This window comes from Hydra vulgaris, chromosome 04 (genome assembly GCF_038396675.1).
Source record: "Hydra vulgaris chromosome 04, alternate assembly HydraT2T_AEP".
Classification (NCBI taxonomy): domain Eukaryota; kingdom Metazoa; phylum Cnidaria; class Hydrozoa; order Anthoathecata; family Hydridae; genus Hydra; species Hydra vulgaris.
The window spans coordinates 15,134,614-15,145,824 of NC_088923.1; the positions used below are offsets into that span (position 1 = coordinate 15,134,614).

The 11,211-nt window shown below is 28.4% G+C and overlaps 1 long non-coding RNA gene across 1 annotated transcript; it reads left to right on the forward strand.

Annotated features, from left to right (window-relative positions):
- Nucleotides 1-885: 885 nt before the first annotated feature.
- Nucleotides 886-1,945, forward strand: LOC124818394 (uncharacterized). The gene is made up of 2 exons (XR_010638054.1): nucleotides 886-1,290; nucleotides 1,489-1,945. It is a non-coding gene; the product is annotated as an uncharacterized LOC124818394 (long non-coding RNA).
- Nucleotides 1,946-11,211: the final 9,266 nt, after the last annotated feature.

An 11,211-nucleotide genomic window follows, 5' to 3' on the forward strand; every position in this document is an offset into this window, starting at 1 on the left:
AAGTAGTAAAAACGCTGAAATATATCGAAATACTTATGCAGAACCAAAATCTTTTATAATGAAAATCCTACCACTGAAAAAAAAAGAAAAGAAAAGAAAAAAAAAAAAAAATTACAAGTATACAATTGTAAATACAATACAAAATAAACAAATATGAAATTTTATAAGTTGTTTGACTGAGTTTAAGAATGACCATATATTGAATTTAGCCAATCACAAGATCACTCTCTTAAATTATTTAAAAAATAAAAATGCGTAATGATAAAAAAACTGACTAGTTAGTTGCATAAAATTGACTTTGACAAAATGACTTAGACAAATTGGATAAGTCTTTAAGTAAAATACCGAGAATATGCAAGGCGGTTATTGCCGCTAATGGTGATTAATAGGCTAGTAAATTATAAACTAATCTAGTGGGACTTAATATTAATTTTTTTGTAAACCTAATAAAAAGGAAGTTAACACATAATTTAGACTTTGTTTTCAGTTTTTCTTTTAATAGTATGTAAAACTTTTATATCAAAAAGTACACAAAAAATTTGTATTTTCGTACGTATTTAATATGAAAAAAATTTGCTTCAAATTGTGCACGGGTAAAAAATACCCTTCAAAGTTAGAATCACTTGATAAAATGTGATTCTAACTTTGAAGAATCGGTTTTATAAAAAAAAAAAAATTTAATAAAAGTAAAATTTACAAATATATTTAACTTTTGTTTGAAAGTTATAACGTGTGCAAATTTTATACGGACGTAATTTTATTTTAAAATCATTAAATAAATCTAAGGATATAAAAACTTATTTTATAAAAAACAGGTTTCCCTCATTTTTAAAGTTATTGGATTAACAGTCTCTAATCAGCAAAACATCGTCATATGACATCGTCATATGTATGAAAATATAAAAGTTTGGAGTTATCTGGAATTTAACTAGTACATAGTTAAATTCCGGATAACTTAACTCAAGTACCAAATAATCTACGTCTGAAAGTTTTCTGTTATACGGAAGCCATTTTAAAACGTAACTCTCGCATTTTAAGTTTAAATAAAACTGTAAATAAAAATAAGTTTTTTATAAATATAAACATAAACTATTGGTTATTTTCAAATTATTCGTTAAATTTATTAATTGGTTTTACAACATGCCGAAAAAATTTTACACCTTGAACGACTTTTTGTTGCGGCCGCTTATATCAACGATGGAGTTTTCACGTACGTTTAATATTTATTCAGATTTCAAATTAACAAAAACGTCGAGATAAAAATCAACGGCAAAAACAATTTTTTAGAGCGTTAGTATTACTTAGCTTTATACGTTTACATATATATGTATGTATATATATATATATATATATATATATATATATATATATATATATATATATATATATATATATATATATATATATGTATAAATTTTATATATATATGTATAAATTTTATATGACTTTATATAAAAATTATATAATTTTTATTCTTTTATTCTAAAGGAAGCTCAAAATGAATGTGTTATGGGCAATACTTTGGTTTATTATTCTGTTATTTATCGCCTGGCCAATCGCTGGTTTTTGTGCGGGTTGGTATGTTTGTTGTCTTCCATTTGAAGTATGCGTTGAGCAACTTAAACCTCTAAATGAAATTTTATTCAAAGGTGTCAAAATTCCTTATGAAGTAGCCCTTCGGTTAAAAGATGGAAAAGAAGGCTGGTAATAAAGAAGCCTAATAATTAAAAAAGCTGGTAATAGGAGCTATTCAAATTTCTTATAATCTTACACAACATTTTTTTTCAAATACTTTAAACGTAACTGTTTATTAAAGATTGGATGGCGTACGCATTCAATTTTTTTCTGTGTCGTATATTTATGTTTTGTAAGTATTTTGTTAAACTTTTTACAAATATTTGTCAACAGTAAACACAATCTTTTATTAAAAGAATATATATGACCACATATCGTTTTTACTAGAAATAATATTCAATAAAGTACTTTCAACAACTAAGCGTTTTTTTTTAATATGCAATAGCATTTTAATGCTAAAAAAGGTTTTTTGTTGTTGTTAAGAAATTCCCTTAAAGAAAATTAAACCATGCATTGTGGTTATTTGGCAAAAAAATTTGATATCGGTTTTCAAAAAAATTTATTAAAGTAAACGTAATATGATTTAGGCGCCATTTTATAATTTTTTTAATTTTTTTAATTTGTATACGAAATTGAAAAAAATTGCTAAGCAAGAAATAGATCCCGCAAATTTATTTAATTTTTAACGCCTCAAAAAAGATTTTGTGCCTCAGGTTAACCAAGAACATTTTTCATAGAAATTTGTTTACATTGTTTTTTTAGATCATAAGCACCGCGATTCGTAATTATTTAAAAAGTAACTCGCTATCTTTTAAAAGGTAGTTCGTTATCTTTTAAATGGTAATTTTAAAACGATTTAGTTGTTCTTTGAATGTTGTTTATTAAAAACTTTTTAAAAAAACTTCGAGGTAAAAAACAAAATCTGGTTTGCTAAAATGAATATCCCAATGTAAAATTTTCTGAATGTTATTAAATATAACATTGGGTATTGTGGTTTATTTTCCTCCGGATAATTGCCATATAGAGGCATTAAATATAACATTGTATTGCCTTTCAAATTTTTCTCGCTAACAGCATACATCTTTTGGAAATATTATTAAAGATTGTTTGTGGTCGGTGTAAAGTTTTTTCCATTCGCCTTCAGTTAAGCTAATATATTGCTTATCTGGGTTATTTTGTGGGGAAACAATGCATTTAACCGAAAGCGAATGGAAAAAACGTTACGTCAACCACAAACAATCTTTTAAACATAAAAAAATGCTAAGCTATTAAAATACATTTGGCTATAAAAAGAAAAAAATGTTATTTTTAAATTAAAAATAACATTTTTTTCTTTGCGAGAAAAGTTTGAGTTAATTACCCATATGTATCACCAAAGTTTACTAAATAAAAAATCTGAATAATCTTCTAATGCTGGCATGAAAATAAATACCTTTAAAAAAATTATAAAAACATATGACCAAACTAAAATTATCCTAATTCTAAAGGATTCTTTTCACTAATTTAACTCTTGTTACGTATGTTTAAATATTTGCTTTTGTCTTTGTTGTTAACACAACAGCTAATTTTTATATTATATAGATATTTTTATAACGTAACAAAATATTATCATGATATACTTAAAACGGAAATAAAATAAGTCAGCAATCGCAAAAAGTATTTTGCGATTGCTTAACCGCAAAATACTTTTTGTATTTTATTTAAGTAAAAAGTTAAGCTTGCAAACCGCATGTGGCATGACTACCACATGTAGTAATTGCAATATTTGTTAAACTGACAATTAAAAATGCTATTGTGGATTTACTGGATGCGGTGTGTTGTATTTAATAAGATTACGGTGTCAACGCTGATAATACTAATAATCTTTAGGCGCTTTAGTGTTAACAGCGTAGAAAATCTGTTCAAATTAGAGATAATAAATAAATAAAATTGACAAGACAAGCAATAAAATGCATTTATTAGACTACAGGCCATCGAACTGTATTGTTTAGTTTCGTAGTGCAGTCGTGAGTTCTAACCGTTATACAAATTATTAAGCGTTTTAAGCTATAATAAATTAATGGTTAAAATTTATCAGCTTGTAAATGCGCAGTTTTTATGATATAGCTGTTTTAAATTTAAAATTTTCAATCTTATCGTGTGTTTCGATTCCTTCACGCCCTTTTATTTTCAAGTCGATTTAATGTTTGTGAATTTTACCAAAGGCAATAAATAAAGACATAAACTCTAAAATTTCATAAAAATTAAATTCCATTAAATACACATCAACAATTTTTTTGAATTCCATAAACAAAATGTCAGCAAAGTGCCAAACTTTGTACCGCTTGTTAATTTAAGTGGAACCGTTGGCGTATTGAATTAGTTTAAGTAAAAAAGAACAAACGTAAATCTATGTATACAAAGAGCCAAGTTGCAAATAAAATGAAAAGTGTTGTGGAAAATTCTATTAATTTCGTTGGAAAGATTGTTTCATTATCATCAACATCAATTACGCAGTTACACTTGCAAGAAGCACTCATTATCTATTTAAAATGTAATCAAAAGTTCAGTGAAAAAGAATGATGTAATCTGACGCCAATAATAAAAGAAGGTCTAGTTCTTAAACAACAATTAACACCAGATCTAGAAAGTTCTGTATAAAAGCAATAGTTATAATTCCTTTTGCAACAGTAATAATTATAAAAAAAAACCACACATGTTATCAAAAATGTGTTTAATTTGTAAAAAGGCAGAGAAATAATTGAACAAAGTTTAACATATTACTTGAAGTAAGTGAACAAGGTAAAATTATCTCATGTATATATTAGTGATGGGCCGGGTACCACGGAATCGGGGTCTCGGCATAATCTGGTTCAGGCACATAATGGGGTAACTTTTATCAATGTATTTATACATATCTAACGTAACTGTATAGACTTTAAAAAGACCTAAAAAATGAAGGGTCTTTCAACTTTAATCAAGTTAATTAGATCTGGATGGCTGGAGCAAGAAGAAGACATCAGTTTGTCTTATCACCAAGCCCCATTGTGGCTTCATTACAGGTCGTTTTTTAAGATAAAATATATAAAATCATGATAAATGCTTGTGATAAAATATATATAAAATGTGTAAAAACTACGTTTCACAATCGATATAACTGTTTATATTTAAATTCGCTTTGTAAAATAAATTTAAAACAAATAAAAATAAAAGCAAATAAAAGAAATAAATTGTGCTAGTTTATATTTATTTTTTTTTACTAAAAAAGAAAAAGAAGATTTAAGTCATTATGTTGGATTTTGAATGTCCAATATTCTGCAATTTTGCTTGTTAACATGACCATTGTCTTTAAAGTAGGCCTCGTCGCTCATTATGAAAGTAATTTGTGAAAATTTGCGTCTATATGACTTTCAATATAGAATTTCAAAATATAGAAAATCAATTCTTTCCATCATAAGCGTTCAAAGTTTTTCAAAGCTAGTTCTAAATAAAAATTTTTAAAGAAATTCGTTAACTAAAAAGTTATGTATATATATATATATATATATATATATATATATATATATATATATATATATATATATATATATATATATATATATATATATATATCAATATATACATTCATTTTCTCTTTTATCTCTTCGCCATTATTGTGATTATCAGTAACTTAAATTCTCATCACACTGAACAGCTTAGCTCTAACACCACTGATCTTGCTGACACTTAAGAGTATCACTACATAACACCACTAATCCTGCTGGCACTTAAGCCAATAACTTTTGTCACAACCTCTTACTCAGATAGTCAAATTTGTGACTCGTTTTCCAGGCAACCTTAGTCACTTACCTTAACTCCTTAATTTGTGTCTCTGACCCTAGCTTGTGTTCAGTTTCTCCTTGTTCAGCTTTGACCATTGCATAGTCGATAATAAATCTAAACAAATATACCATGCGATAATAAATCTAAATAAATATTCTATATAAATCTTTCTTCTTGTGCTTCTTGTTTGGTCCATATCATCACACTACTTACTACTACCATAAAGCTGACTGGGATTTTTTTTTTGATTTTCTTCGAAACGTTCCTTGTCTTTTATCTCTCTGCGGATAAATGTGCCTCCTACGTAACCTCCTGGATTCAGGTAGGTATGGAAACTTTTATTAGTTTTTAAATGATTTTTCTTTTCTTGTGCAGCTACTATATTTAGTACCAATCTTCTTTTATCTTTTTCAAAAGAACAAACTTTTAAAAACAAACTCTGGTTTAGTATTGCAAGAAATTAATTTAAAAAGGTGCTGTCTGATGCTATGCATTATTCTCAGTTTAACAAATTTTATTTTTTATCTCTGAAGTTGGGCTATGGAGACTATTGAAAAATCTTTAATAGCGTCATTACCAAAGATAAGTCTAAAACTCTATCTCCAATTGACGGGACTGATCTTAATAACTTTCCCAAGGATGGGACAAATTTATTTGAAAAAAACTTTTCTTATAATTCCTCTCTTGAGTTTTATAAACGATTCTCTTCTTGTCATTCCAGTTTTCAATAAATTTTGATATACCGGTCTTTTCTATAACCTTGCTTCATATAGTGTACCTGTGAAAGTTTTTGAGTTTATTAAACAACTTGTTTCTAACCGCTTTATTAAAGTCTTCATCAAAGGCCAACTCTCTTTATCATTTCTAGTAACTTTTTTTTGTTAATGAATGGTAACCCTCTCACTGTAAATATAGTTTATGATTGTTTTAAAGCTAACGATCAATTAGCGTTACTTGTAAATATTTGTATATATAAAAAATATAGTTGTATATATCAGGAGAATTAGTTGGTATGTAAATTATATCGAATTGCATTTATATAAGTGGGCGTTTTACTCATAACTTATAGATATTTTTTATGTGAAACAACAATCTCTTTCGACAAAGATGTTGACTAAAATTGGTTTAAGTTAATTTCAGAGTTTAGTGGAAATGATCTATAATCAGTTGCAGAATGGCTGGAAAAGGTTGAACTGATAAGCAAATTAATAGGTGTAACCAATATAGCGAGTGTTGTTACTTTCCGTCTCAAAAATGGTGCATTTAAGGTATATCAACAGTTAGCAGAAACTAATAAAAAAGATGTTGACAGGAAAAAGTGACGTTGCCAAAAGCATTTGCCGTTGATGCATTTACAGCTTACGAATAGTTTGTCACGAAAATGCTAAAGCATTGAGAGGCGGTTGCTTTATTTGTTAGACGGAACAATAAGCCTATATAATCTTCGCAGAAGATTATCTTAGAAGATTATCGCAGAAGATTATCTTAGAATCTTCGCAGAAGATTATCTTAGATCTCCGCAGAAGATTATCTTAGAAGATTATCGCAGAAGATTATATAGGCTTATTGGTGGGCTACCAGACAGAGTAATTGCATGTGTCTTTGTTTTTGGGCTCCCTGAGGAAGTTTAACGGATGCTGAGATCAATTTCTCATATGGACAATCTTACTATTATAAAAATTTTTGCGCGAGCAAGAGCACTCAAAGTTAAAGAACGAATCAATGAGATAAACGAAAAATTTACTGCTATTGCAAAGAGAAAACGTACTGAGCCGAAGTCGCTTAAAAATTAAACACAATCAGTTTGCGATGAGTTTCTCCCCAATCATTTTTCTAGAAACTGTCATCTACCAAGAAATAGTAATAGAAATAGGTTGAAGACGGGAGACAAGCAATGTTCTGAGTTACGTCTCAAGAATACGGACACATATCAAGAATGTTTCCAAAAAATGAGAAGGCGTTTGCGCTAGCTCTCTCTTTGAACGATCAAAACGTGTTTATTCTGCGTATATTGGACGTGTTTATTCTCCGTGGTTATTTTGAACTTTTTCAATTTTTAACATTTTTTTGAACTTTACCATTTTTTTTTAAATTAAAATAATACATCATGGATAAATTATCAAACAGTGAACAAATTATTTCGATAATGCCTGTTCGGGATTTATTTAACAAAATGTTTATTAAGCAACAAAATGATATTCTAAAACTAAGAAGCGGAAATCTGAAATTAACAAACGACAGAATTGATGGTCTGGTAAAAGAAATAATTACTGTGAAAAGAATTGTGTGCGACATGGAAATGATTCTAATATTTCTAACTATAGACCAATTTGTATTCGTCCTTGCTTCTCAAAAATACTAGAACGCATTATGTATAACAATTTATACTCATTTTTAGAAAAAATAATATTCTTTATAACCAACAATTTGCCTTCAAAACAGGGTACTCTACTGATCATGCAATTTTTTATCTAATTTAGATTATTTTTCAAGGTTAAGACAAAAACAAGTTCACTTGAGGTGTTTTCATAGAACTTAGTTCTATGAAAACACCTTAGGTGTTCGACACTGTCGATCATTGTATTTTATTTAAAAAATTAGAAAACTATGGAATCAAAAATATAATCATAGCTTGGTTTAAAAGCTATTTATCTAATAGAAAACAATATACTTCATTCGACTAACAATATGACAATTACTTACGGTGATCCTCAAGGATCTATATAAGGACCACTTTTATTTTTAATTTATATTAATGATTTAAGCAAAGCCTCTAATATTCTAGGTTCTATCTTATTTGTTGATGACACAAATTTATTTTATTCTCATAGTGATATAACAACATTATCTAAAACGGTCAACATTGAACTTCTAAAACTAACCGAATGGTTAAATATGAATAAACGTTTAATTAATTTAACTAAAACTAAGTATACTATTTTTCATCGCCTCCATAAAAAAGATAAAATTCCTCTTGCACTTTCAAAACTTATTATTGGAGAATACATCGTTAAACGAGAATATTCTATGACATTTTTAGGTGTAATTCTAGATGAAAACAAGTTTGTAATTCTAGATGAAAGCGAGTTCATAATGTTAAGGTGGTAGGATGCAAATAATGATCGAAAAAAAAATTTTTGTAAAATTTTTTTTTATGGTGGAATTTCACCCTTTGATATGTCTATTTTCATGCAACTAACATTGAAAACAATAAAAAATATTTTTTGGTCCATATTTACACTTTAAAACACTATGAGGTAACAGAGTTCATAGCAACGTCCCTAGTTACCGAAAACAGAAGTTTATACTTTATTTTCCTCTCATAATATGTGCCTTTTTTTACTCAGAACATTCACAAGAATGTATCTGCTATGTCTTTAGCGGTCTAAATATCATATTTTGAAGTCACAAACATTACTCAGACAAATAAATAAGCTAATTGAACATTTTATACTTTATATTATTTACAAAAATTTATTCTTTAGAGAACCGTATGTCTTTGAATTTAGATTTTTTTAAATAATTAACACAATGGAATTTCATGAAGATAGTATTAAAAATAAGAATATAAAGAACACATCAAAAAGTAAAAAACATTTTTCTCGAATTAAACAAAGAAAATGGAATGGTATTGTTTCAAAACGACTAAAATTTACTGTGACATCCTCAGCAAAAAAGATTTCTTATACTGTTGATCAGTCTAACTCAGAGGGTTTCGCTGATAATATTGAAGACTTTTTCTTATTTCTTCATTTTAATGTGTTAGCAAATATTTATCGTGAACTTATAGCATGTCCTGATTGTGCTGCGAACATTGTTGTTATTGATCAACATTTAAAGCGAATGGGTTTTGCACATAGTATTCTTATAAAATGTTCAATATGTGATTGGATGAAACCTTTTTATACATCTCCTAAGACTTCCTACAATCCAGAAAGTGATTTTAAAGGTCGCAAAACATTTGATGTAAATGCCCGAGCTGTAATTGGTTTTCGGGAAATAAGTTGTGGATTTTCATCTATGCAGATATTTTCCTCTATCAAGAACTTGAAGTCCATGGTATCATTCTCTTTTAAACTGTTGAACAAGAAACTTATGACAGCCTACAAAAATGTTGCAGAGAGCAGTATGGAACGTGCTGCTGAAGAAGCTCAAAAATAGATTTAGTAGACAACATAAGATGTGTACGTGTTTCCATTGACGGTTCCTGGCAAAAAAGAGGACATGCCTCTTTGCATGGGGTAGTAGCTGCAATATCAGGGGATAAATGTTTGGATAGGGTAGTAAAGTAAAAGCACTGTTTTGGATGCAAAATGTGGGAGAATAAAAAAGGTTCACTTGAATATGGTTTATGGAAAATTGATCACCACTGTCAAATAAATCATGAAAAATCCTCGGGTGCGATGGAGTCATCTGGTGCTGTTAATATATTTAACCGGTCAATTATTAAGCACAACATAATTTACAAAGAATATCCTGGTGATGGTGATACTTCATCTTTTAATGATGTTGTTAAATCTAAACCATATGTAAAACATAGTTTAACACCGATTAAGCTTGAATGTATTGGACATGTGCAGAAACGATTAGGAACCCGATTACGCAACCTTGTTAAATCTTACAAGGGCTCAAAAACTCCTGTCTCTGGAAACGGTCAACTGAAGGATAAATGCATTAATTCCATGCAAAACTATTATGGTATGGCAATTAGATCAAACCTTTCGAATGTTTATGCTATGAAAAAAGCCATATATGCAATACTGTTTCATTTCAAAAACACAAATGATCCGCTTGAGTGTCATAAATTGCCCTCGAGATACCAACAGTTGGTGCAAGTACTGGTCCAAGGGCCAAAAGGATTATAAACTCTCCAATACACTCCCTTTTTGGATAAAGAGTCTTCCTCTACCCATTTTTAAGGATTTAATGGACGAGGGTTTGTTTAAAAAATGTGTGCATGGAAAAACCCAGAATGCAAATGAGGTCTTATATGGACTCATATGGTCAAGGTTACCAAAAACTGTATTTGTTGGCAGGGAAACCATAGAAATGAGTGTAAATTCAGCTACTATTCATTTTAATGATGGACGCAAAGGAATATTGAAGGTTTTAGTAAATTTTGGTTTGAAAGGGCAAATTTCAAAGGCAACTGCAACAAATTTAGAAAATTCACGCATTAAGCGAATGGAAAAGAAGTTCACGGCTGCAGTGAAAAAGCATAGAAAAGGAAGATCCAGAAAAAAAGGATTTTTTGTGAGCCAGAAAAAAAGAATTTTTTGATAAAATGAATGAAAAAGAATCTGTAGATTAATATCAAACTGGTGCTTACTGAGTAGATAACTTATTTTTTAAACATTTTATTTTTGTTTTGCATTTTTCAATTTTTTGCATACTTGCTATAACTCAAAACATGATAACTCGAGATAGAGTTGAGCATTTGACTTGAAATTTTCAATTTGTGTTTAATATGATCTAATTATCCGGATGACTCTTGGATTTTACATAAAACACTAAATACCTTAAGAAAATTCAGTTTAGGTGAAAATTTGTACGAACATTTGTTGAAAAAAAGTAGCATTTTCACAAAAACTTAAATAACTCTTGGAGTAAAATGATTTATGTAAATCCTAAGGATCATCCGGAGTATAATATAATAATATACATATGTGCAAAAGAATTTTCAATTTTGCTTATGTTTTATTAAGATATTATGTTTCAAAAACATCATTTGTAAGGGTCAAAATTAACAAATTTTCCGCCATTATGGATTTTCTGTTTAAAAAATAAAGAATTTTTTTTTTTGCAAGCTATTTCTTTTAATGTATTTAACAGTTT